The sequence below is a fragment of the Oncorhynchus masou genome, chromosome 7 (genome assembly GCF_036934945.1).
Source record: "Oncorhynchus masou masou isolate Uvic2021 chromosome 7, UVic_Omas_1.1, whole genome shotgun sequence".
In the NCBI taxonomy this organism is placed as follows: domain Eukaryota; kingdom Metazoa; phylum Chordata; class Actinopteri; order Salmoniformes; family Salmonidae; genus Oncorhynchus; species Oncorhynchus masou.
In genome coordinates, this window is record NC_088218.1 from 225,736 (window position 1) to 253,416 (window position 27,681).

The following is a 27,681-nucleotide window of genomic DNA, read 5'->3' on the forward strand; positions in this document are numbered from 1 at the left end:
TGTGTTGGCAGCAGCCACTCAATGTTAGTGGTTGCTGTTTAACAGTCTGATGGCCTTGAGATAGAAGCTGTTTTTCAGTCTCTCGGTCCCAGCTTTGATGCACCTGTACTGACCTCGCCTTCTGGATGATAGCGGGGTGAACAGGCAGTGGCTCGGGTGGGTGTTGTCCTTGATGATCTTTATGGCCTTCCTGTAACATCGGGTGGTGTAGGTGTCCTGGAGGGCAGGTAGTTTGCCCCCGGTGATGCGTTGTGCAGACCTCACTACCCTCTGGAGAGCCTTACGGTTGAGGGCGGAGCAGTTGCCGTACCAGGCGGTGATACAGCCCGCCAGGATGCTCTCGATTGTGCATCTGTAGAAGTTTGTGAGTGCTTTTGGTGACAAGTCGAATTTCTTCAGCCTCCTGAGGTTGAAGAGGCACTGCTGAGCCTTCTTCACGATGCTGTCTGTGTGAGTGGACCAATTCAGTTTGTCTGTGATGTGTATGCCGAGGAACTTAACACTTGCTACTCTCTCCACTACTGTTCCATCGATGTGGATAGGGGGGTGTTCCCTCTGCTGTTTCCTGAAGTCCACAATCATCTCCTTAGTTTTGTTGACGTTGAGTGTGAGGTTATTTTCCTGACACCACACTCCGAGGGCCCTCACCTCCTCCCTGTAGGCCGTCTCGTCGTTGTTGGTAATCAAGCCTACCACTGTTGTGTCGTCCGCAAACTTGATGATTGAATTGGAGGCGTGTGTGGCCACGCAGTCGTGGGTGAACAGGGAGTACAGGAGAGGGCTCAGAACGCACCCTTGTGTGGCCCCAGTGTTGAGGATCAGCGGGGAGGAGATGTTGTTACCTACCCTCACCACCTGGGGCGGCCCATCAGGAAGTCCAGTACCCAGTTGCACAGGGCGGGGTCGAGACCCAGGGTCTCGAGCTTGATGACGAGCTTGGAGGGTACTATGGTGTTGAATGCCGAGCTGTAGTCGATGAACAGCATTCTCACATAGGTATTCCTCTTGTCCAGATGGGTTAGGGCAGTGTGCAGTGTGGTTGAGATTGCATCGTCTGTGGACCTATTTGGGAGGTAAGCAAATTGGAGTGGGTCTAGGGTGTCAGGTAGGGTGGAGGTGATATGGTCCTTGACTAGTCTCTCAAAGCACTTCATGATGACGGAAGTGAGTGCTACGGGGCGGTAGTCGTTTAGCTCAGTTACCTTAGCTTTCTTGGGAACAGGAATAATGGTGGCCCTCTTGAAGCATGTGGGAACAGCAGCCTGGTATAGGGATTGATTGAATATGTCCGTAAACACACCAGCCAGCTGGTCTGCGCATGCTCTGAGGGCGCGGCTGGGGATGCCGTCTGGGCCTGCAGCCTTGCGAGGGTTAACACGTTTAAATGTTTTACTCACCTCGGCTGCAGTGAAGGAGAGACCGCATGTTTCCGTTGCAGGCCGTGTCAGTGGCACTGTATTGTCCTCAAAGCGGGCAAAAAAGATATTTAGTCTGCCTGGGAGCAAGACATCCTGGTCCGTGACTGAGCTGGATTTCTTCCTGTAGTCCGTGATTGACTGTAGACCCTGCCACATACCTCTTGTGTCTGAGCCGTTGAATTGAGATTCTACTTTATCTCTGTACTGACGCTTAGCTTGTTTGATAGCCTTTCTGAGGGAATAGCTGCACTGTTTGTATTCAGTCATGTTACCAGACACCTTGCCCTGATTGAAAGCAGTGGTTCGCGCTTTCAGTTTCACGCGAATGCTGCCATCAATCCACGGTTTCTGGTTAGGGAATGTTTTAATCGTTGCTATGGGAACGACATCTTCAACGCACGTTCTAATGAACTCGCACACCGAATCAGCGTATTCGTCAATGTTGTTGTCTGACGCAATACGAAACATGTCCCAGTCCACGTGATGGAAGCAGTCTTGGAGTGTGGAGTCAGCTTGGTCGGACCAGCGTTGGACAGACCTCAGCGTGGGAGCTTCTTTTTTAGTTTTTGTCTGTAGGCAGGGATCAGCAAAATGGAGTCGTGGTCAGCTTTTCTGAAAGGGGGCGGGGCAGGGCCTTATATGCGTCGCGGAAGTTAGAGTAACAGTGATCCAAGGTTTTTCGCCCCTGGTTGCGCAATCGATATGCTGATAAAATTTAGGGAGTCTTGTTTTCAGATTAGCCTTGTTAAAATCCCCAGTAACAATGAATGCAGCCTCCGGATAAATGGTTTCCAGTTTGCAAAGAGTTAAATAAAGTTCGTTCAGAGCCATCGATGTGTCTGCTTGGGGGGGGATTATGTGATTATAATCGAAGAGAATTCTCTTGGTAGATAATGCGGTCTACATTTGATTGTGAGGAATTCTAAATCAGGTGAACAGAAGGATTTGAGTTCCTGTATGTTTCTTTCATCGCACCATGCCTCGTTAGCCATAAGGCATACGCCCCCACCCCTCTTCTTACCAGAAAGGTGTTTGTTTCTGTCGGCGCGATGTGTGGAGAAACCCGTTGGCTGCACCGCTTCGGATAGCGTCTCTCCAGTGAGCCATGTTTCCGTGAAGCACAGAACGTTACAGTCACTGATGTCCCTCTGGAATGCTACACTTGCTCGGATTTCATCAACCTTGTTGTCAAGAGACTGGACATTGGCAAGAAGAATGCTAGGAAGTGGGGCACGATGTGCCCGTCTCCGTAGTCTGATCAGAAGACCGCCACGTTTCCCTCTTTTTCGGAGCCGTTTTTTGGGGTCGCTGCATGCGATCCATTCCGTTGTCCTGTTTGTAAGGCAGAACACAGGATCCGCGTCGCGAAAAACATATTCTTGGTCGTACTGATGGTGAGTTGACGCTGATCTTATATACAGTAGTTCTTCTCAACTGTATGTAATGAAACCTAAGATGACCTGGGGTACTAATGTAAGAAATAACACGTAAAAAAACAAAAAACTGCATAGTTTCCTAGGAACGCGAAGCGAGGCGGCCATCTCTGTCGGCGCCGGAAGTACAAGAGGGAGGGGGAGATAGAGGGGTGGGGGGGCGAGAGTGGTGGAGGAGAGAGAGAGTGGGAGGCAGAGAAATGGAGGAGAGAGAGAGTGGGAGGGAGAGAGCGAGAGAGTGGTGGAGGAGAAGGGGAGAGATTGGGAGATGGTGGGAGGAGAGGTGGTAGGAAGGTGAGATTCTTGTCTGTGCGTTGTTCGTGTTTCCTGTTTTGTAATTATGTTTAGTTTATTTATTAAATGATTCGCTCCCTGAACTTGCTTCCCAGAGCGTTACGTTACAACCCCTCTGTGTAAAGGTGCGACTGTCACGAACACGTACATGTTGGTTGTTTTGACTCATCTGAAGGTCCCACGGTACCAGTTGAAAAAAAATATATATATACTGTTTATGGAGACGATTTAGTGACAAACCAATACAGGGGTTAAATTAAAAAAACAATACAGGGGTTAAATACATTCCTGAGATTTGGCAACAGAGGAGCCCGTTCCGGCGTCGGTGTGACCAGGGGGCGTCGGTGTGACCAAAAGGGGTCGGTGTGACCAAAAGGGGTCGGCGTCGGTGTGACCAGGAGGCGTCGGTGTGACCACGGGGGCGTCGGTGTGACCAGGAGGCGTCGGTGTGACCAGGGGGCGTCGGTGTGACCAGGTGGCGACAGTCTGACCAGGGGGCGTCGGTCTGACCAGGGGCGTCGGTGTGACCAGGGGGCGTCAGTGTGACCAGGGGGCGTCGGTGTGTCCGAGGGGGCGTCGGTGTGTCCAGGGGGGCGTCGGTGTGTCCAGGGGGCGTCGGTGTGACCAGGGGGCGTCGGTGTGACCAGGGGGCGTCAGTGTGACCAGGGGGCGTCGGTGTGTCCAGGGGGGCGTCGGTGTGTCCAGGGGGCGTCGGTGTGTCCAGGAGGCGTCGGTGTGACCAGGAGGCGTCGGTCTGACCTGGAGGGTTAATGACTTCTGGAGACCTTCCAATGCGTCGTTGAGCTCTGCACGAGAACTAACATGTCTTCTGTGGATGTTCCGGACAGTCTTAGAGATTTCCAGAAAGCCTTAATGACCATCCGTATCAAGTGGGCTTTCTCTAAACCTCTTACTCACAGAACATGCCTCTCTGAATTCTTAGAAACCCTAAGAGCCTTGGAAAGGTTAGGCCTTTAATTAGACGTTAAGTACCATATTTGGGGATTCTGGTTCCTGACTGACATTTTTGGTGTACGAAATGCTCTCTTATCGTTGTAAGGGGTCCTGCGGTCTTGTCGTGCGAGAATGCCCAGTTTCTGAGCTTTCTGCTCCAAATCCTCCCAGCAGAAGAGCCCGTTCCGGAGTCATTGTGATTGGCTTAATTCCTCCTCCGTCCGTTCCTCCCCTCCTTTAGAAAAAGGTCAAAGGTAATCGACGAGAGGAGGCAAGGAAAGGAAACGTGGATCAAATGCACTTGTATGAAATTACTCCTTGTCCATGAGCGTGTCATCAGGTTAAATTTAGTTTACAGAGGAGGAATCCCCAAATATATGTGGAAAGTGGTAAAAATAAAATGTTCTAGTTGTCAGTTCGACCAGGGGGCGTCGGTGTGTCCAGGGGGCGTCGGTGTGTCCAGGAGGCGTCGGTGTGACCAGAGGGCGTCGGTGTGACCAGAGGGCGTCGGTGTGACCAGAGGGCGTCGGTGTGACCAGAGGGCGTCGGTGTGACCAGAGGGCGTCGGTGTGACCAGGGGGCGTCCGTGTGACCAGGGGGCGTCGGTGTGACCAGGGGGCGTCGGTGTGACCAGGGGCGTCGGTGTGACCAGGGGGCGTCGGTGTGACCAGGGGGCGTCGGTGTGATCAGGGGCGTCGGTGTGACCAGGGGGCGTCGGTGTGACCAGGGGGCGTCGGTGTGACCAGGGGGCGTCGGTGTGACCAGGGGGCGTCGGTGTGACCAGGGGGCGTCGGTGTGACCAGGGGGCGTCGTTGTGGCCAGGGGCGTCGGTGTGACCAGGGAAGTCGGTGTGACCAGGGGGCGTCGGTGTGACCAGGGGGCGTCGGTTTGACCAGGGGGCGTCGGTGTGTCCAGGGGGCGTCGGTGTGTCCAGGGGGCGTCGGTGTGACCAGGGGCGTCGGTGTGACCAGGGGCGTCGGTGTGACCAGGGGGCGTCGGTGTGTCCAGGGGGCGTCGGTGTGTCCAGGGGGCGTCGGTGTGTCCAGGGGGCGTCGGTGTGACCAGGGGGCGTCGGTTTGACCAGGGGGCGTCGGTGTGTCCAGGGGGCGTCGGTGTGTCCAGGGGCGTCGGTGTGTCCAGGGGGCGTCGGTGTGTCCAGGGGGCGCGTCGGTGTGACCAGGGGGCGTCGGTGTGGCCAGGGGGCGTCGGTGTGGTCAGGGGCCGTCGGTGTGACCAGGGTGCGTCGGTGTGACCAGGGGGCGTCGGTGTGACCAGGGGGCGTCGGTGTGACCAGGGGGCGTCGGTGTGACCAGGGGGCGTCGGTGTGACCAGGAGGCGTCGGTGTGGCCAGGGGGTGTTTGGTGTGACCAGGAGGTGTCGGTGTGACCAAAAGGGGTCGGTGTGACCAGGGGCGTCGGTGTGACCAGGTGGCGTCGGTGTGTCCAGGGTGTCGGTCTGACCAGGGGGCGTCGGTGTGACCAGGGGGCGTCGGTGTGACCAGGAGGTGTCGGCGTCGGTGTGACCAGGGGGCGTCGGTGTGACCAGGGGGCGTCGGTGTGACCAGGGGCGTCGGTGTGACCAGGAGGAGAGGGCGTCGGTGTGACCAGGAGGCGTCGGTGTGGCCAGGGGGTGTTTGGTGTGACCAGGAGGTGTCGGTGTGACCAAAAGGGGTCGGTGTGACCAGGGGGCGTCGGTGTGACCAGGTGGCGTCGGTGTGTCCAGGGGTGTCGGTCTGACCAGGGGGCGTCGGTGTGACCAGGGGGCGTCGGTGTGACCAGGAGGTGTCGGCGTCGGTGTGACCAGGGGGCGTCGGTGTGACCAGGGGCGTCAGTGTGACCAGGAGGCGTCGGTGTTGGTGTGACCAGGGGGCGTCGGTGTGACCAGGGGGCGTCGGTGTGACCAGGGGGCGTCGGTGTGACCAGGAGGCGTCGGTGTGGCCAGGGGTGTTTGGTGTGACCAGGAGGTGTCGGTGTGACCAAAAGGGGTCGGTGTGACCAGGGGGCGTCGGTGTGACCAGGTGGCGTCGGTGTGTCCAGTGGGCGTCGGTCTGATCAGGGGGCGTCGGTGTGACCAGGGGGCGTCGGTGTGACCAGGAGGCGTCGGCGTTGTTGTGACCAGGGGGCGTCGGTGTGACCAGGGGGTGTCGGTGTGACCAGGAGGCGTCGGTGTGACCAGGGGGCGTCGGTGTGACCAGGGGGCGTCGGTCTGACCAGGGGGCGTCGGTCTGACCAGGGGGCGTCGGTGTGTCCAGGGGGCGTCGGTGTGTCCAGGGGGCGTCGGTGTGTCCAGGGGGCGTCGGTGTGGCCAGGGGGTGTTTGGTGTGACCAGGAGGTGTCGGTGTGACCCAAAAGGGGTCGGTGTGACCAGGGGGCGTCGGTGTGACCAGGGGGCGTCGGTGTGACCGGTGGGCGTCGGTCTGACCTGGAGGGTTAATGACTTCTGGAGACGGGCCAATGAGTCGTTGAGCTCTGCACGAGAACTAACATGTCTTCTGTGGATGTTCCGGACAGTCTTAGAGATTTCCAGAAAGCCTTAATGACCATCCGTATCAAGTGGGCTTTCTCTAAACCTCTTACTCACAGAACATGCCTCTTTGAATTCTTAGAAACCCAAAGAGCCTTGGAAAGGTTAGGCCTTTAATTAGACGTTAAGTACCATAGTTGGGGATTCTGGTTCCCGACTGACATTTTGGTGTACGAAATGCTCTCTTATCGTTGTAAGGGGTCCTGCGGTCTTGTCGTGCGAGAATGCCCAGTCTCTGAGCTTTCTGCTCCAAATCCTCCCAGCAGAAGAGCCCGTTCCGGAGTCATTGTGATTGGCTTAATTCCTCCTCTCCTCCGTCCGTTCCTCCCCTCCTTTAGAAAAAGGTCAAAGGTAATCGACGAGAGGAGGCAAGGAGAGGAAACGTGGATCAAATGCACTTGTATGAAATGACTCCTTGTCCATGAGCGTGTCATCAGGTTAAATTTAGTTTACAGAGGAGAAATCCCCAAATATATGTGGAAAGTGGTAAAAATAAAATGTTCTAGTTGTCAGTTCGACCAGGGGCGTCGGTGTGGCCAGGGGGCGTCGGTGTGGCCAGGGGCGTCGGTGTGACCAGGAGGGGTCGGTGTGACCAGTGGGCGTCGGTGTGTCCAGGGGCGTCGGTGTGTCCAGGGGGCGTCGGTGTGTCCAGGGGGCGTCGGTGTGACCAGGAGGCGTCGGTGTGACCAGGGAGCGTCGGTGTGACCCGGAGGCGTCGGTGGACCAGTTGGCGTCGGTGGACCAGTTGGCGTCGGTTTGTCCAGGGGGCGTCGGTGTGTCCAGGGGGCGTCGGTGTGACCCGGCGGCGTCGGTGTGACCCGGAGGCGTCGGTGTGACCAAAAGGGGTCGGCGTCGGTGTGACCAAAAGGGGTCGGCGTCAGTGTGACCAGGAGGCGTCGATGTGACCAGGAGGCGTCGGTGTGACCAGGGGGCGTCGGTGTGACCAGGGGGCGTCGGTGTGACCAGGGGGCGTCGGTGTGACCAGGGGGCGTCGGTGTGATCAGGCGGCGTCGGTTTGACCAGGGGGCGTCGGTGTGACCAGGAGGCGTCGGCATCGGTGTGTCCAGGGGGGTGTCGGTGTGTCCAGGGGGCGTCGGTGTGACCAGGGGGCGTCAGTGTGACCAGGAGGCGTCGGTCTGACCTGGAGGGTTAGTGACTTCTGGAGACGGGCCAATGAGTCGTTGAGCTCTGCACGAGAACTAACATGTCTTCTGTGGATGTTCCGGACAGTCTTAGAGATTTCCAGAAAGCCTTAATGACCATCCGTATCAAGTGGGCTTTCTCTAAACCTCTTACTCACAGAACATGCCTCTCTGAATTCTTAGAAACCCAAAGAGCCTTGGAAAGGTTAGGCCTTTAATTAGACGTTAAGTACCATATTTGGGGATTCTGGTTCCTGACTGACATTTTTGGTGTACGAAACGCTCTCTTATCGTTGTAAGGGGTCCTGTGGTCTTGTCGTGCGAGAATGCCCAGTCTCTGAGCTTTCTGCTCCAAATCCTCCCAGCAGAAGAGCCCGTTCCGGAGTCATTGTGATTGGCTTAATTCCTCCTCTGTCCGTTCCTCCCCTCCTTTAGAAAAAGGTCAAAGGTAATCGACGAGAGGAGGCAAGGAGAGGAAACGTGGATCAAATGCACTTGTATGAAATGACTCCTTGTCCATGAGCATGTCATCAGGATAAATTTAGTTTACAGAGGAGGAATCCCCAAATATATGTGGAAAGTGGTAAAAATCAAATGTTCTAGTTGTCAGTTCGACCAGGGGGCGTCGGTGTGACCAGGGGGCGTCGGTGTGACCAGGGGGCGTCGGTGTGACCAGGGGGCGTCGGTGTGACCAGGGGGCGTCGGTGTGACCAGGGGGCGTCGGTGTGACCAGGGGGCGTCGGTGTGACCAGGGGGCGTCGGTGTGGCCAGGGGGCGTCGGTGTGACCAGGGGGCGTCGGTTTGACCAGGGGGCGTCGGTGTGTCCAGGGGCGTCGGTGTGTCCAGGGGGCGTCGGTGTGTCCAGGGGGCGTCGGTGTGTCCAGGGGGCGTCGGTGTGTCCAGGGGGCGTCGGTGTGTCCAGGGGGCGTCGGTGTGACCAGGAGGCGTCGTCTTCGGTGTGACCAGGGGGCGTCGGTGTGGCCAGGGGGCGTCGGTGTGGCCAGGAGGCGTCTGTTTGACCCATGGCGTCGGTGTGACCGGGGGGCGTCGGTGTGACCGGGGGGCGTCGGTGTGACCGGGGGGCGTCGGTGTGACCGGGGGGCGTCGGTGTGACCGGGGGGCGTCGGTGTGACCAGGAGGTGTCGGCGTTGGTGTGACCAGTGTGCGTCGGTGTGACCAGGGGGCGTCGGTGTGACCAGGAGGCGTCGGCGTTGGTGTGACCAGGGGGCGTCGGTGTGACCAGGGGGCGTCGGTGTGACCAGGAGGCGTCGGTGTGACCAGGGGGCGTCGGTGTGACCAGGGGGCGTCGGTGTGACCAGGGGGCGTCGGTGTGACCAGGGGGCGTCGGTGTGGCCAGGGGGTGTATGGTGTGAGCAGGAGGTGTCGGTGTGACCAAAAGGGGTCGGTGTGACCAAGGGCCGTTGGTGTGACCGGGTGGCGTCGGTGTGTCTGGGGGGCGTCGGTTTGACCAGGCGGCGTCGGTTTGACCAGGGGGCGTTGGTGTGTCCTGGGGGCGTCGGTGTGACCAGGAGGCGTCGGCATCGGTGTGTCCAGGGGGGCGTCGGTGTGTCTGGGGGGCGTTTGGTGTGACCAGGGGGCGTCGGTGTGACCAGGGGGCGTCGGTGTGACCAGGAGGCGTCGGTGTGACCAGGGGGCGTCGGTGTGACCAGGGGGCGTCGGTGTGACCAGGGGGCGTCGGTGTGACCAGGGGGCGTCGGTGTGACCAGGGGGCGTCGGTGTGACCAGGGGGCGTCGGTGTGACCAGGAGGCGTCGGTGTGACCAGGGGGCGTCGGTGTGACCAGGGGCGTCGGTGTGACCAGGGGGCGTCGGTGTGACCAGGGGGCGTCGGTGTGACCAGGGGGCGTCGGTGTGACCAGGGGCGTCGGTGTGACCAGGGGGCGTCGGTCTGACCAGGGGCGTCGGTGTGACCAGGGGGCGTCGGTGTGACCAGGGGGCGTCGGTGTGACCAGGAGGCGTCGGTGTGACCAGGGGGCGTCGGTGTGGCCAGGGGGTGTCGGTGTGACCAGGGAGCGTCGGTGTGACCAGGGGGCGTCGGTGTGACCAGGGGGCGTCAGTGTGACCAGGGGGCGTCTGTGTGGCCAGGGGCGTTGGTGTGACCAGGGGGCGTTTGGTGTGACCAGGGGGCGTCGGTGTGACCAGGGACGTCGGTGTGTCCAGGGGGCGTCGGTGTGTCCAGGGGGGCGTCGGTGTGTCCAGGGGGCGTCGGTGTGACCAGGAGGCGTCGGCATCGGTGTGTCCAGGGGGCGTCGGTGTGTCTGGGGGCGTTTGGTGTGACCAGGAGGCGTCGGTGTGACCAGGGGCGTCGGTGTGACCAGGGGGCGTCGGTGTGACCAGGGGGCGTCGGTGTGACCAGGGGCGTCGGTGTGACCAGGGGGCGTCGGTGTGACCAGGGGGCGTCGGTGTGACCAGGGGGCGTCGGTGTGACCAGGGGGCGTCGGTCTGACCAGGGGGCGTCGGTCTGACCAGGGGGCGTCGGTGTGACCAGGGGGCGTCGGTGTGACCAGGGGGCGTCGGTGTGACCAGGAGGCGTCGGTGTGACCAGGAGGCGTCGGTGTGACCAGGGGGCGTCGGTGTGGCCAGGGGGTGTTGGTGTGACCAGGGAGCGTCGGTGTGACCAGGAGGCGTCAGTGTGACCAGGAGGCGTCAGTGTGACCAGGGGGCGTCTGTGTGGCCAGGGGGCGTTTGGTGTGACCAGGGGGCGTTTGGTGTGACCAGGGGGCGTCGGTGTGACCAGGGGGCGTCGGTGTGTCCAGGGGGCGTCGGTGTGTCCAGGGGGCGTCGGTGTGACCAGGAGGCGTCGGCGTCGGTGTGACCAGGGGGCGTCGGTGTGACCAGGGGGCGTCGGTCTGACCAGGGGGCGTCGGTCTGACCAGGGGGCGTCGGTCTGACCAGGGGGCGTCGGTCTGACCAGGGGGCGTCGGTGTGACCAGGGGGCGTCGGTGTGACCAGGGGGCGTCAGTGTGACCAGGGGGCGTCGGTCTGACCTGGAGGGTTAATGACTTCTGGAGACCGGCCAATGAGTCGTTGAGCTCTGCACGAGAACTAACATGTCTTCTGTGGATGTTCCGGACAGTCTTAGAGATTTCCAGAAAGCCTCTATGACCATCCGTATCAAGTGGGCTTTCTCTAAACCTCTTACTCACAGAACATGCCTCTCTGAATTCTTAGAAACCCTAAGAGCCTTGGAAAGGTTAGGCCTTTAATTAGACGTTAAGTACCATATTTGGAGATTTTGGTTCCCGACTGACATTTTTGGTGTACGAAATGCTCTCTTATCGTTGTAAGGGGTCCTGCGGTCTTGTCGTGCGAGAATGCCCAGTCTCTGAGCTTTCTGCTCCAAATCCTCCCAGCAGAAGGGCCTGTTTCTGGAGTCATTGTGATTGGCTTAATTCCTCCTCTCCTCTGTCCGTTCCTCCCCTCCTTTAGAAAAAGGTCAAAGGTAATCGACGAGAGGAGGCAAGGAGAGGAAACGTGGATCAAATGCACTTGTATGAAATGACTCCTTGTCCATGAGCGTGTCATCAGGTTAAATTTAGTTTACAGAGGAGGAATCCCCAAATATATGTGGAAAGTGGTAAAAATCAAATGTTCTAGTTGTCAGTTCGACCAGGGGGCGTCGGTGTGCCTAGGGGGCGTTGGTTTGACCAGGGAGCGTCGGTGTGACCAGGGGGCGTCGGTGTGGCCAGGGGGTGTCGGTGTGACCAGGAGGGGTCGGTGTGACCAGGGGGCGTCAGTGTGACCAGGAGGGGTCGGTGTGACCAGGGGGCGTCGGTGTGACCAGGGGTCGTCGGTGTGACCAGGGGTCGTCGGTGTGTCCAGGGTGTGTCTGTGTGACCAGGAGGCGTTGGCGTCGGTGTGTCCAGGGGGCGTCGGTGTGTCCAGGGGGCGTCGGTGTGTCCAGGGGGCGTCGGTGTGTCCAGGGGGCGTCGGTTTGACCAGGTGGCGTCAGTGTGACCAGGGGGCGTTGGTGTGGCCAGGGGGTGTCGGTGTGACCAGGGGGCGTCGGTGTGACCAGGGGGCGTCGGTGTGACCAGGAGGCGTCGGCGTTGGTGTGACCAGGGGGCGTTGGTGTGTCCAGGAGGCGTCGGCGTTTGTGTGTCCAGTGGGCGTCGGTGTGTCCAGGGGGCGTCGGTGTGTCCAGGGGGCGTCGGTGTGGCCAGGGGGTGTTTGGTGTGACCAGGGGGCGTCGGTGTGACCAGGAGGTGTCGGTGTGACCAAAAGGGGTCGGCGTCGGTGTGACCAGGGGCGTCGGTGTGACCAGGGGGCGTCGGTGTGACCAGCGGGCGTCGGTGTGACCAGGGGGCGTCGGTGTGACCAGGAGGCGTCGGTGTGACCAAAAGGGGTCGGCGTCGGTGTGACCAAAAGGGGTCGGCGTCGGTGTGACCAGGGGGCGTCGGTGTGACCAAAAGGGGTCGGCGTCGGTGTGACCAGGAGGCGTCGGTGTGACCAGGGGGCGTCGGTGTGACCAGGGGGCGTCGGTGTGACCAGGGGGCGTCGGTGTGACCAGGGGGCGTCGGTGTGACCAGGGGGCGTCGGTGTGACCAGGGGGTGTCGTGTGACCAGGGGGCGTCGGTGTGACCAGGAGGTGTCGGTGTGACCAAAAGGGGTCGGCGTCGGTGTGACCAAAAGGGGTAGCCGTCGGTGTGACCAGGAGGCGTCGGTGTGACCAGGGGGCGTCGGTGTGACCAGGGGGCGTCGGTGTGACCAGGAGGCGTCGGTGTGACCAGGGGGCGTCGGTGTGACCAGGAGGCGTCGGGGTGACCAGGGGGCGTCGGTGTGACCAGGAGGCGTCGGTGTGACCAAAAGGGGTCGGCGTCGGTGTGACCAAAAGGGGTCGGCGTCGGTGTGACCAGGAGGCGTCGGTGTGACCAGGGGGCGTCGGTGTGACCAGGAGGCGTCGGTGTGACCAGGTGGCGACGGTGTGACCAGGGGGCGTCGGTCTGACCAGGGGGCGTCGGTCTGACCAGGGGGCGTCGGTCTGACCAGGGGGCGTCGGTGTGACCAGGAGGCGTCGGTGTGACCAGGGGGCTTCGGTGTGACCAGGGGGCGTCGGTGTGACCTGGGGGAGTCGGTGTGACCAGGGGACGTCGGCGTGTCCAGGGGGCGTCGGCGTGACCAGGGGGCGTCGGCGTGACCTGTGACCAGGGGGCGTCGGCGTGACCAGAGGGCGTCGGCGTGACCAGGGGGCGTCGGTGTGACCTGTGACCAGGGGGCGTCGGTGTGACCAGGGGGCGTCGGTGTGACCAGGGGCGTCGGTGTGTCCAGGTTGCGACAGTGTGACCAGGGTTCGTCGGTGTGACCAGGGTTCGTCGGTCTGACCAGGGGGCGTCGGTCTGGCCAGTGGGCGTCGGTCTGGCCAGGGGGCGTCGGTCTGGCCAGGGGGCGTCGGTGTGTCCAGGAGGCGTCGGTGTGACCAGGAGGCGTCGGTCTGACCTCGGGGGTTAATGACTTCTGGAGACCGGCCAATGAGTCGTTGAGCTCTGCACGAGAACTAACATGTCTTCTGTGGATGTTCCGGACAGTCTTAGAGATTTCCAGAAAGCCTTAATGACCATCCGTATCAAGTGGGCTTTCTCTAAACCTCTTACTCACAGAACATGCCTCTCTGAATTCTTAGAAACCCTAAGAGCCTTGGAAAGGTTAGGCCTTTAATTAGACGTTAAGTACCATATTTGGGGATTCTGGTTCCTGACTGACATTTTTGGTGTACGAAACGCTCTCTTATCGTTGTAAGGGGTCCTGTGGTCTTGTCGTGCGAGAATGCCCAGTCTCTGAGCTTTCTGCTCCAAATCCTCCCAGCAGAAGAGGCCGTTCCGGAGTCATTGTGATTGGCTTAATTCCTCCTCTCCTCCGTCCGTTCCTCCCCTCCTTTAGAAAAAGGTCAAAGGTAATCGACGAGAGGAGGCAAGGAAAGGAAACGTGGATCAAATGCACTTGTATGAAATGACTCCTTGTCCATGAGCGTGTCATCAGGTTAAATTTAGTTTATAGAGGAGGAATCCCCAAATATATGTGGAAAGTGGTAAAAATAAAATGTTCTAGTTGTCAGTTCGACCAGGGGGCGTCGGTGTGGCCAGGGGGTGTCGGTGTGACCAGGAGGGGTCGTGTGACCAGGGGGCGTCGTTGTGACCAGGAGGCGTCGGTGTGTCCAGGGGGCGTCGGTGTGTCTAGGGAGTGTCGGTGTGTCCGGGGGGCGTCGGTGTGACCAGGGGGCGTCGGTGTGACCAGGAGGCGTCGGTGTGACCAGGGGGCGTCGGTGTGACCAGGGGGTGTCGTGTGACCAGGGGGCGTCGGTGTGACCAAAAGGGGTCGGCGTCGGTGTGACCAGGGGGCGTCGGTGTGACCAGGGGGCGTCGGTGTGGCCAGGGGGCGTCGGTGTGACCAGGGGGCGTCGGTGTGGCCAGGGGGCGTCGGTCTGACCTGGAGGGTTAATGACTTCTGGAGACAGGCCAATGAGTCGTTGAGCTCTGAAGTTGAAACGGGTCTGGACGTGTTGTAGTGATGTCTCCTGTCCATGGACTTATTGGAGAAAACTGCCTGTCTGCTGGTATATGAATTAGTGCCGGTATTGTTACTGTATTTTAAGCGTTGTTACTGTATTTAAAGCGTTGTTACTGTATTTAAAGCGTTGTTACTGTATTTAAATCATTGTTACTGTATTTAAAGCGTTGTTACTGTATTTAAAGCGTTGTTACTGTATTTAAATCATTGTTACTGTATTTAAAGCGTTGTTACTGTATTTAAATCGTTGTTACTGTATTTAAATCGTTGTTACTGTATTTAAATCGTTGTTACTGTATTCAAAGCGTTGTTACTGTATTTAAATCGTTGTTACTGTATTTAAATCGTTTTTACTGTATTCAAAGCGTTGTTACTGTATTTAAATCATTGTTACTGTATTTAAATTGTTGTTACTGTATTTAAATTGTTGTTACTGTATTTAAATCGTTGTTACTGTATTTAAATCGTTGTTACTGTATTTCAATCGTTGTTACTGTATTTCAATCGTTGTTACTGTATTTCAAGCGTTGTTACTGTATTTCAAGCGTTGTTACTGTATTTCAAGCGTTGTTACTGTATTTAAAGCGTTGTTACTGTATTTAAATCGTTTTTACTGTATTTAAATCGTTGTTACTGTATTTAAAGCGTTGTTACTGTATTTAAATCGTTGTTACTGTATTTAAAGCGTTGTTACTATTTAAATCGTTGTTACTGTATTTAAATCATTGTTACTGTATTTAAAGCGTTTTGTCACATACACATGGTTAGCAGATGTTAATGCGAGTGTAGCGAAATGCTTGTGCTTCTAGTTCCGACAATGCAGTAATAACCAACAAGTAATCTAACTAACAATTCCAAAACTACTGTCTTATACACAGTGTAAGGGGATAAAGAATATGTACATAAAGATATATGAATGAGTGATGGTGCAGAGCAGCATAGGCAAGATACAGTAGATGGTATCGAGTACAGTATATACATATGAGATGAGTATGTAAACAAAGTGGCATAGTTAAAGTGGCTAGTGATACATGTATTACATAAGGATGCAGTAGATGATAGAGTACAGTATATACGTATGCATATGAGATGAGTAATGTAGGGTATGTAAACATTATATGAAGTGACATGTTTAAAGTGGCTCGTGACATCAAGATGGTCAGATGTAGTACCATGTGCTTGAGCTTGTGTCCTTAGTGTCCTTCACCCTAACTGACCACACCTCAGCAATGTATAACGATTTCTACACGAAAGAGGAGATTGTAAACTCTTCTTGGAGTATGGACCAGCACTAGTTATTGTCTAAGTCCCTCTCATTATTAAATAACCACTGTTGGGTCTGTCTATTTAGGCAGAAATCTACATTTTTGTTCTAACGTTCAAGGTTTTGAATCGAGCTTGCGCTCCTATACCCCTGATGGGCAGGTATTTTCAGTTTATTTATTTTTTATAAAAGATATTTTGTTGAAGGAAGAGAAACTCTGATGTGATATGTTGTTACCACAAGGTGTTGTCTGAACATCGTACGGAGTTTTCATCAAGAGATGAGAAAGACACGGTTTAATATGGGGTTTAATATGGGTGGATAGTTGATACACTGAGTGATGGGGTTTAATATGGGGTTTAATATGGGTGGATAGTTGATACTCTGAGTGATGGGGTTTAATATGGGTTTAATATGGGTGGATAGTTGATACTCTGAGTGATGGGGTTTAATATGGGTGGATAGTTGATACTCTGAGTGATGGGGTTTAATATGGGTTTAATATGGGTGGATAGTTGATACTCTGAGTGATGGGGTTTAATATGGGTGGATAGTTGATACACTGAGTGATGGGGTTTAATATGGGTGGATAGTTGATACTCTGAGTGATGGGGTTTAATATGGGTGGATAGTTGATACTCTGAGTGATGGGGTTTAATATGGGTGGATAGTTGATACTCTGAGTGATGGGGTTTAATATGGGTGGATAGTTGATACACTGAGTGATGGGGTTTAATATGGGTGGATAGTTGATACACTGAGTGATGGGTTTAATATGGGTGGATAGTTGATACACTGAGTGATGGGGTTTAATATGGGTTTAATATGGGTGGATAGTTGATACACTGAGTGATGGGGTTTAATATGGGTGGATAGTTGATACACTGAGTGATGGGGTTTAATATGGGGTTTAATATGGGGTTTAATATGGGTGGATAGTTGATACTCTGAGTGATGGGGTTTAATATGGGTGGATAGTTGATACACTGAGTGATGGGGTTTAATATGGGGTTTAATATGGGTGGATAGTTGATACTCTGAGTGATGGGGTTTAATATGGGTGGATAGTTGATACTCTGAGTGATGGGGTTTAATATGGGTGGATAGTTGATACACTGAGTGATGGGTTAATATGGGTGGATAGATGATACTCTGAGTGATGGGGTTTAATATGGGTGGATAGTTGATACTCTGAGTGATGGGGTTTAATATGGGTTTAATATGGGTGGATAGTTGATACACTGAGTGATGGGGTTTAATATGGGTGGATAGTTGATACACTGAGTGATGGGTTAATATGGATGGATAGTTGATACTCTGAGTGATGGGGTTTAATATGGGTGGATAGTTGATACACTGAGTGATGGGGTTTAATATGGGTGGATAGTTGATACTCTGAGTGGTGGGGTTTAATATGGGTGGATAGTTGATACACTGAGTGATGGGTTAATATGGGTGGATAGTTGATACTCTGTGTGATGGGGTTTAATATGGGTGGATAGTTGATACACTGAGTGATGGGGTTTAATATGGGGTTTAATATGGGTGGATAGTTGATACTCTGAGTGATGGGGTTTAATATGGGTGGATAGTTGATACACTGAGTGATGGGGTTTAATATGGGTTTAATATGGGTGGATAGTTGATACTCTGAGTGATGGGGTTTAATATGGGTGGATAGTTGATACTCTGAGTGATGGGGTTTAATATGGGTGGATAGTTTATACACTGAGTGATGGGGTTTAATATGGGTGGATATTTGATACACTGAGTGATGGGGTTTAATATGGGTTTAATATGGGTGGATAGTTGATACTCTGAGTGATGGGGTTTAATATGGGTGGATAGTTGATACACTGAGTGATGGGGTTTAATATGGGTGGATAGTTGATACACTGAGTGATGGGGTTTAATATGGGTGGATAGTTGATACACTGAGTGATGGGGTTTAATATGGGTGGATAGTTGATACACTGAGTGATGGGGTTTAATATGGGTGGATAGTTGATACTCTGAGTGGTGGGGTTTAATATGGGTGGATAGTTGATACACTGAGTGATGGGTTTAATATGGGGTTTAATATGGGTGGATAGTTGATACTCTGAGTGATGGGGTTTAATATGGGTGGATAGTTGATACTCTGAGTGATGGGGTTTAATATGGGTGGATAGTTGATACTCTGAGTGATGGGGTTTAATATGGGTGGATAGTTTATACACTGAGTGGTGGGGTTTAATATGGGTGGATAGTTGATACACTGAGTGATGGGGTTTAATATGGGTGGATAGTTGATACTCTGTGTGATGGGGTTTAATATGGGTGGATAGTTTATACACTGAGTGATGGGGTTTAATATGGGTGGATAGTTGATACACTGAGTGATGGGGTTTAATATGGGTTTAATATGGGTGGATAGTTGATACTCTGAGTGATGGGGTTTAATATGGGTTTAATATGGGTGGATAGTTGATACTCTGAGTGATGGGGTTTAATATGGGTGGATAGTTGATACTCTGAGTGATGGGGTTTAATATGGGTGGATAGTTTATACACTGAGTGATGGGGTTTAATATGGGTGGATAGTTGATACACTGAGTGATGGGGTTTAATATGGGTTTAATATGGGTGGATAGTTGATACTCTGAGTGATGGGGTTTAATATGGGTGGATAGTTGATACACTGAGTGATGGGGTTTAATATGGGTGGATAGTTGATACACTGAGTGATGGGGTTTAATATGGGTGGATAGTTTATACACTGAGTGATGGGGTTTAATATGGGTGGATAGTTGATACACTGAGTGATGGGGTTTAATATGGGTGGATAGTTGATACTCTGAGTGATGGGGTTTAATATGGGTGGATAGTTGATACACTGAGTGATGGGGTTTAATATGGGTGGATAGTTGATACTCTGAGTGATGGGGTTTGATATGGGTGGATAGTTGATACACTGAGTGATGGGGTTTAATATGGGTTTAATATGGGTGGATAGTTGATACTCTGAGTGATGGGTTTAATATGGGTGGATAGTTGATACTCTGAGTGATGGGGTTTAATATGGGTGGATAGTTGATACTCTGAGTGATGGGGTTTAATATGGGTGGATAGTTGATACTCTGAGTGATGGGGTTTAATATGGGTGGATAGTTTATACACTGAGTGGTGGGGTTTAATATGGGTGGATAGTTGATACACTGAGTGATGGGGTTTAATATGGGTGGATAGTTGATACTCTGTGTGATGGGGTTTAATATGGGTGGATAGTTGATACTCTGAGTGATGGGGTTTAATATGGGTGGATAGTTTATACACTGAGTGATGGGGTTTAATATGGGTGGATAGTTGATACACTGAGTGATGGGGTTTAATATGGGTTTAATATGGGTGGATAGTTGATACTCTGAGTGATGGGGTTTAATATGGGTGGATAGTTGATACACTGAGTGATGGGGTTTAATATGGGTGGATAGTTTATACACTGAGTGATGGGGTTTAATATGGGTGGATAGTTTATACACTGAGTGATGGGGTTTAATATGGGTGGATAGTTGATACACTGAGTGATGGGGTTTAATATGGGTTTAATATGGGTGGATAGTTGATACTCTGAGTGATGGGGTTTAATATGGGTGGATAGTTGATACTCTGAGTGATGGGGTTTAATATGGGTGGATAGTTTATACACTGAGTGATGGGGTTTAATATGGGTGGATAGTTGATACACTGAGTGATGGGGTTTAATATGGGTTTAATATGGGTGGATAGTTGATACTCTGAGTGATGGGGTTTAATATGGGTGGATAGTTGATACACTGAGTGATGGGGTTTAATATGGGGTTTAATATGGGTGGATAGTTGATACACTGAGTGATGGGGTTTAATATGGGTGGATAGTTGATACTCTGAGTGATGGGGTTTGATATGGGTGGATAGTTGATACACTGAGTGATGGGGTTTAATATGGGTTTAATATGGGTGGATAGTTGATACTCTGAGTGATGGGTTTAATATGGGTGGATAGTTGATACTCTGAGTGATGGGGTTTAATATGGGTGGATAGTTGATACTCTGAGTGATGGGGTTTAATATGGGTGGATAGTTGATACTCTGAGTGATGGGGTTTAATATGGGTGGATAGTTGATACACTGAGTGATGGGGTTTGATATGGGTGGATAGTATATACACTGAGTGATGGGGTTTAATATGGGTTTAATATGGGTGGATAGTTTATACACTGAGTGATGGGTTTAATATGGGTGGATAGTTGATACTCTGAGTGATGGGGTTTGATATGGGTGGATAGTTGATACACTGAGTGATGGGGTTTAATATGGGTTTAATATGGGTGGATAGTTTATACACTGAGTGATGGGTTTAATATGGGTGGATAGTTGATACTCTGAGTGATGGGGTTTAATATGGGTGGATAGTTGATAATCTGAGTATTGGGGTTTAATATGGGGTTTAATATGGGTGGATAGTTGATACTCTGAGTGATGGGTTTAATATGGGTGGATAGTTTATACACTGAGTGATGGGGTTTAATATGGGTGGATAGTTGATACTCTGAGTGATGGGGTTTAATATGGGGTTTAATATGGGTGGATAGTTGATACTCTGAGTGATGGGGTTTAATATGGGTGGATAGTTGATACTCTGAGTGATTTGGTTTAATATGGGTGGATAGTTTATACACTGAGTGATGGGGTTTAATATGGGTGGATAGTTGATACTCTGAGTGATGGGGTTTAATATGGGGTTTAATATGGGTGGATAGTTGATACTCTGAGTGATGGGGTTTAATATGGGTGGATAGTTGATACACTGAGTGATGGGGTTTAATATGGGTGGATAGTTGATACACTGAGTGATGGGGTTTAATATGGGTGGATAGTTGATACACTGAGTGATGGGGTTTAATATGGGGTTTAATATGGGTGGATAGTTTATACACTGAGTGATGGGGTTTAATATGGGTGGATAGTTGATACTCTGAGTGATTTGGTTTAATATGGGTGGATAGTTTATACACTGAGTGATGGGGTTTAATATGGGTGGATAGTTGATACTCTGAGTGATGGGGTTTAATATGGGGTTTAATATGGGTGGATAGTTGATACTCTGAGTGATGGGGTTTAATATGGGTGGATAGTTGATACTCTGAGTGATGGGGTTTGATATGGGTGGATAGTTGATACACTGAGTGATGGGGTTTAATATGGGTTTAATATGGGTGGATAGTTGATACTCTGAGTGATGGGTTTAATATGGGTGGATAGTTGATACTCTGAGTGATGGGGTTTAATATGGGTGGATAGTTGATACTCTGAGTGATGGGGTTTAATATGGGTGGATAGTTGATACTCTGAGTGATGGGGTTTAATATGGGTGGATAGTTGATACACTGAGTGATGGGGTTTGATATGGGTGGATAGTATATACACTGAGTGATGGGGTTTAATATGGGTTTAATATGGGTGGATAGTTTATACACTGAGTGATGGGTTTAATATGGGTGGATAGTTGATTCTCTGAGTGATGGGGTTTGATATGGGTGGATAGTTGATACACTGAGTGATGGGGTTTAATATGGGTTTAATATGGGTGGATAGTTTATACACTGAGTGATGGGTTTAATATGGGTGGATAGTTGATACTCTGAGTGATGGGGTTTAATATGGGTGGATAGTTGATAATCTGAGTATTGGGGTTTAATATGGGGTTTAATATGGGTGGATAGTTGATACTCTGAGTGATGGGTTTAATATGGGTGGATAGTTTATACACTGAGTGATGGGGTTTAATATGGGTGGATAGTTGATACTCTGAGTGATGGGGTTTAATATGGGGTTTAATATGGGTGGATAGTTGATACTCTGAGTGATGGGGTTTAATATGGGTGGATAGTTGATACTCTGAGTGATTTGGTTTAATATGGGTGGATAGTTTATACACTGAGTGATGGGGTTTAATATGGGTGGATAGTTGATACTCTGAGTGATGGGGTTTAATATGGGGTTTAATATGGGTGGATAGTTGATACTCTGAGTGATGGGGTTTAATATGGGTGGATAGTTGATACACTGAGTGATGGGGTTTAATATGGGTGGATAGTTGATACACTGAGTGATGGGGTTTAATATGGGTGGATAGTTGATACACTGAGTGATGGGGTTTAATATGGGGTTTAATATGGGTGGATAGTTTATACACTGAGTGATGGGGTTTAATATGGGTGGATAGTTTATACACTGAGTGATGGGGTTTAATATGGGTGGATAGTTTATACACTGAGTGATGGGGTTTAATATGGGGTTTAATATGGGTGGATAGTTGATACACTGAGTGATGGGGTTTAATATGGGGTTTAATATGGGTGGATAGTTTATACACTGAGTGATGGGGTTTAATATGGGTGGATAGTTGATACTCTGAGTGATGGGGTTTAATATGGGGTTTAATATGGGTGGATAGTTGATACTCTGAGTGATGGGGTTTAATATGGGGTTTAATATGGGTGGATAGTTGATACTCTGAGTGATGGGGTTTAATATGGGTGGATAGTTGATACACTGAGTGATGGGTTTTAATATGGGTGGATAGTTGATACACTGAGTGATGGGTTTAATATGGGTGGATAGTTGATACACTGAGTGATGGGGTTTAATATGGGGTTTAATATGGGTGGATAGTTGATACACTGAGTGATGGGGTTTAATATGGGTGGATAGTTGATACTCTGAGTGATGGGGTTTAATATGGGTGGATAGTTGATACACTGAGTGATGGGGTTTAATATGGGGTTTAATATGGGTGGATAGTTGATACTCTGAGTGATGGGGTTTAATATGGGTGGATAGTTGATACACTGAGTGATGGGGTTTAATATGGGGTTTAATATGGGTGGATAGTTGATACTCTGAGTGATGGGGTTTAATATGGGTGGATAGTTGATACACTGAGTGATGGGGTTTAATATGGGTGGATAGTTGATACACTGAGTGATGGGGTTTAATATGGGGTTTGATATGGGTGGATAGTTGATACACTGAGTGATGGGGTTTAATATGGGGTTTAATATGGGTGGATAGTTGATACTCTGAGTGATGGGGTTTAATATGGGTGGATAGTTGATACACTGAGTGATGGGGTTTAATATGGGTGGATAGTTGATACACTGAGTGATGGGTTTAATATGGGGTTTAATATGGGTGGATAGTTGATACACTGAGTGATGGGGTTTAATATGGGTGGATAGTATATACACTGAGTGATGGGTTTAATATGGGGTTTGATATGGGTGGATAGTTGATACACTGAGTGATGGGGTTTAATATGGGGTTTAATATGGGGTTTAATATGGGTGGATAGTTGATACACTGAGTGATGGGGTTTAATATGGGGTTTAATATGGGTGGATAGTTTATACACTGAGTGATGGGGTTTAATATGGGTGGATAGTTTATACACTGAGTGATGGGGTTTAATATGGGTGGATAGTTTATACACTGAGTGATGGGGTTTAATATGGGTGGATAGTTGATACACTGAGTGATGGGGTTTAATATGGGTGGATAGTTGATACACTGAGTGATGGGGTTTAATATGGGGTTTAATATGGGTGGATAGTTGATACTCTGAGTGGACAAAACATTAGGAACACCTTCTCTGTTCATGACAGAGACTGACCAGGTGAAAGCTACGATCCCTTATTGATGTCTCTTGTTAAATCCACTTCAATCAGAGTCGTTGAGGGGAGATCGGAGGGGTGCGACTCATTATTAGAAGGGGTTCCTTGTGTTTGGTATACCCGGTGTATGTGAAGGTGTTATGGCAATGTTAAATCATCCATATATTTACCTCCATGTCCCATCTCTCCTCCTGTCCCCATTACTCCTCCTACCCCCCCACCCCCTCCATCTCTCCTCCTGTCCCCATTACTCCTCCTACCCCCCCACCCCCTCCATCTCTCCTCCTGTCCCCATTACTCCTCCTACCCCCACCCCCTCCATCTCTGCCCCTGTCCCCATTACTCCTCCTACCCCCCACCCCCTCCATCTCTCCTCCTTTCCCTCCCCATCACCCCCCCCCCTCCATCTCTCCTCCTGTCCCCATTACTCCTCCTACCCCCACCCCCTCCATCTCTCCTCCTTTCCCTCCCCATCACCCCCCCCCTCCATCTCTCCTCCTGTCCCCATTACTCCTCCTGTCCCCATTACTCCTCCTACCCCCCACCTCCTCCATCTCTCCTCCTGTCCCCATTACTCCTCCTGTCCCCATTACTCCTCCTACCCCCCACCTCCTCCATCTCTCCTCCTGTCCCCGTTACTCCTCCTACCCCCCACCCCCTCCATCTCTCCTCCTTTCCCTCCCCATCACCCCCCTCCATCTCTCCTCCTGTCCCCATTACTCCTCCTACCCCCCACCCCCTCCATCTCTCCTCCTTTCCCTCCCCATCACCCCCCTCCATCTCTCCTCCTGTCCCCATTACTCCTCCTGTCCCCATTACTCCTCCTACCCCCCACCTCCTCCATCTCTCCTCCTGTCCCCATTACTCCTCCTACCCCCCCCACCCCCTCCATCTCTCCTCCTGTCCCCATTACTCCTCCTACCCCCCCCCCCCCCTCCATCTCTCCTCCTGTCCCCATTACTCCTCCTACCCCCCCACCCCCTCCATCTCTCCTCCTGTCCCCATTACTCCTCCTACCCCCCACCCCCTCCATCTCTCCTCCTGTCCCCATTACTCCTCCTACCCCCACCCCCTCCATCTCTCCTCCTGTCCCCATTACTCCTCCTACCCCCCACCCCCTCCATCTCTGCCCCTGTCCCCATTACTCCTCCTACCCCCCACCCCCTCCATCTCTCCTCCTTTCCCTCCCCATCACCCCCCCCTCCATCTCTCCTCCTGTCCCCATTACTCCTCCTACCCCCCACCCCTCCATCTCTCCTCCTTTCCCTCCCCATCCCCCCCCCCTCCATCTCTCCTCCTGTCCCCATTACTCCTCCTGTCCCCATTACTCCTCCTACCCCCCACCTCCTCCATCTCTCCTCCTGTCCCCATTACTCCTCCTGTCCCCATTACTCCTCCTACCCCCCCACCTCCTCCATTTCTCCTCCTGTCCCCGTTACTCCTCCTACCCCCCACCCCCTCCATCTCTCCTCCTTTCCCTCCCCATCACCCCCCTCCATCTCTCCTCCTGTCCCCATTACTCCTCCTACCCCCCACCCCCTCCATCTCTCCTCCTTTCCCTCCCCATCACCCCCCCCCTCCATCTCTCCTCCTGTCCCCATTACTCCTCCTGTCCCCATTACTCCTCCTACCCCCCACCTCCTCCATCTCTCCTCCTGTCCCCATTACTCCTCCTACCCCCCCCCACCCCCTCCATCTCTCCTCCTGTCCCCATTACTCCTCCTACCCCCCCACCCCCTCCATCTCTCCTCCTGTCCCCATTACTCCTCCTGTCCCCATTACTCCTCCTACCCCCCCACCCCCTCCATCTCTCCTCCTGTCCCCATTACTCCTCCTACCCCCCACCCCCTCCATCTCTCCTCCTGTCCCCATTACTCCTCCTACCCCCCACCTTCTCCATCTCTCCTCCTGTCCCCATTACTCCTCCTACCCCCCACCCCCTCCATCTCTCCTCCTGTCCCCATTATTCCTCCTACCCCCCCCCATCTCTCCTCCTGTCCCCCATCTCTCCTCCTGTCCCCATTACTCCTCCTACCCCCCACCCCCTCCATCTCTCCTCCTGTCCCCATTACTCCTCCTACCCCCCCCCCACCCCCCTCCATCTCTCCTCCTGTCCCCATCTCTCCTCCTGTCCCCATTACTCCTCCTGTCCCCATTACTCCTCCTACCCCCCACCTCCTCCATCTCTCCTCCTGTCCCCATTACTCCTCCTACCCCCCCCACCCCCTCCATCTCTCCTCCTGTCCCCATTACTCCTCCTACCCCCCACCCCCTCCATCTCTCCTCCTGTCCCCATTACTCCTCCTACCCCCCCCACCCCCTCCATCTCTCCTCCTGTCCCCATTACTCCTCCTACCCCCCCACCCCCTCCATCTCTCCTCCTGTCCCCCATCTCTCCTCCTGTCCCCATTACTCCTCCTACCCCCCACCTCCTCCATCTCTCTCCTCCTGTCCCCATTACTCCTCCTGTCCCCATTACTCCTCCTACCCCTCACCTCCTCCATCTCTCCTCCTGTCCCCATTACTCCTCCTGTCCCCATTACTCCTCCTACCCCCCACCTCCTCCATCTCTCCTCCTGTCCCCCATCTCTCCTCCTGTCCCCATTACTCCTCCTACCCCCACCTCCTCCATCTCTCCTCCTGTCCCCATTACTCCTCCTACCCCCCCACCTCCTCCATCTCTCCTCCTGTCCCCATTACTCCTCCTACCCCCTCCACCTCCTCCATCTCTCCTCCTGTCCCCATTACTCCTCCTACCTCCCACCTCCTCCATTACTCCTCCTGTCCCCATTACTCCTCCTACCCCCCACCTCCTCCATCTCTCCTCCTGTCCCCATTACTCCTCCTGTCCCCATTACTCCTCCTACCCCTCACCTCCTCCATCTCTCCTCCTGTCCCCATTACTCCTCCTGTCCCCATTACTCCTCCTACCCCCCACCTCCTCCATCTCTCCTCCTGTCCCCATTACTCCTCCTGTCCCCATTACTCCTCCTACCCCCACCCCCTCCATCTCTCCTCCTGTCCCCATTACTCCTCCTGTCCCCATTACTCCTCCTACCCCCCACCCCTCCATCTCTCCTCCTGTCCCCCATCTCTCCTCCTGTCCCCATTACTCCTCCTACCCCCCCCCCCTCCATCTCTCCTCCTGTCCCCATTACTCCTCCTACCCCCCACCCCCTCCATCTCTCCTCCTGTCCCCATCTCTCCTCCTGTCCCCATTACTCCTCCTGTCCCCATTACTCCTCCTACCCCCACCTCCTCCATCTCTCCTCCTGTCCCCATTACTCCTCCTACCCCCCCACCCCCTCCATCTCTCCTCCTGTCCCCATTACTCCTCCTACCCCCCACCCCCTCCATCTCTCCTCCTGTCCCCATTACTCCTCCTACCCCCCCCCCACCCCCTCCATCTCTCCTCCTGTCCCCATTACTCCTCCTACCCCCACCCCCTCCATCTCTCCTCCTGTCCCCCATCTCTCCTCCTGTCCCCATTACTCCTCCTACCCCCCACCTCCTCCATCTCTCCTCCTGTCCCCATTACTCCTCCTGTCCCCATTACTCCTCCTACCCCTCACCTCCTCCATCTCTCCTCCTGTCCCCATTACTCCTCCTGTCCCCATTACTCCTCCTACCCCCCACCTCCTCCATCTCTCCTCCTGTCCCCCATCTCTCCTCCTGTCCCCATTACTCCTCCTACCCCCCACCTCCTCCATCTCTCCTCCTGTCCCCATTACTCCTCCTACCCCCCCCCCCACCTCCTCCATCTCTCCTCCTGTCCCCATTACTCCTCCTACCCCCCTCCACCTCCTCCATCTCTCCTCCTGTCCCCATTACTCCTCCTACCTCCCACCTCCTCCATTACTCCTCCTGTCCCCATTACTCCTCCTACCCCCCACCTCCTCCATCTCTCCTCCTGTCCCCATTACTCCTCCTGTCCCCATTACTCCTCCTACCCCTCACCTCCTCCATCTCTCCTCCTGTCCCCATTACTCCTCCTGTCCCCATTACTCCTCCTACCCCCACCTCCTCCATCTCTCCTCCTGTCCCCATTACTCCTCCTGTCCCCATTACTCCTCCTACCCCCACCTCCTCCATCTCTCCTCCTGTCCCCATTACTCCTCCTGTCCCCATTACTCCTCCTACCTCCCACCTCCTCCATCTCTCCTCCTGTCCCCATTACTCCTCCTACCCCCCCACCTCCTCCATCTCTCCTCCTGTCCCCATTACTCCTCCTACCCTCACCTCCTCCATCTCTCCTCCTGTCCCCATTACTCCTCCTACCCCCCACCCCCTCCATCTCTCCTCCTGTCCCCATTACTCCTCCTACCCCCCACCTCCTCCATCTCTCCTCCTGTCCCCATTACTCCTCCTGTCCCCATTACTCCTCCTACCCCCCACCTCCTTCATCTCTCCTCCTGTCCCCATTACTCCTCCCACCC

General features: G+C 53.2%; 1 protein-coding gene across 1 annotated transcript in view; it reads left to right on the forward strand.

The window, feature by feature from the left end:
• Positions 1-27,681, forward strand: part of LOC135542908 (general transcription and DNA repair factor IIH helicase subunit XPB-like) — an 83,698-nt gene that overhangs the window by 21,850 nt on the left and 34,167 nt on the right. The gene's annotated exons all lie outside the window — the stretch shown is intronic.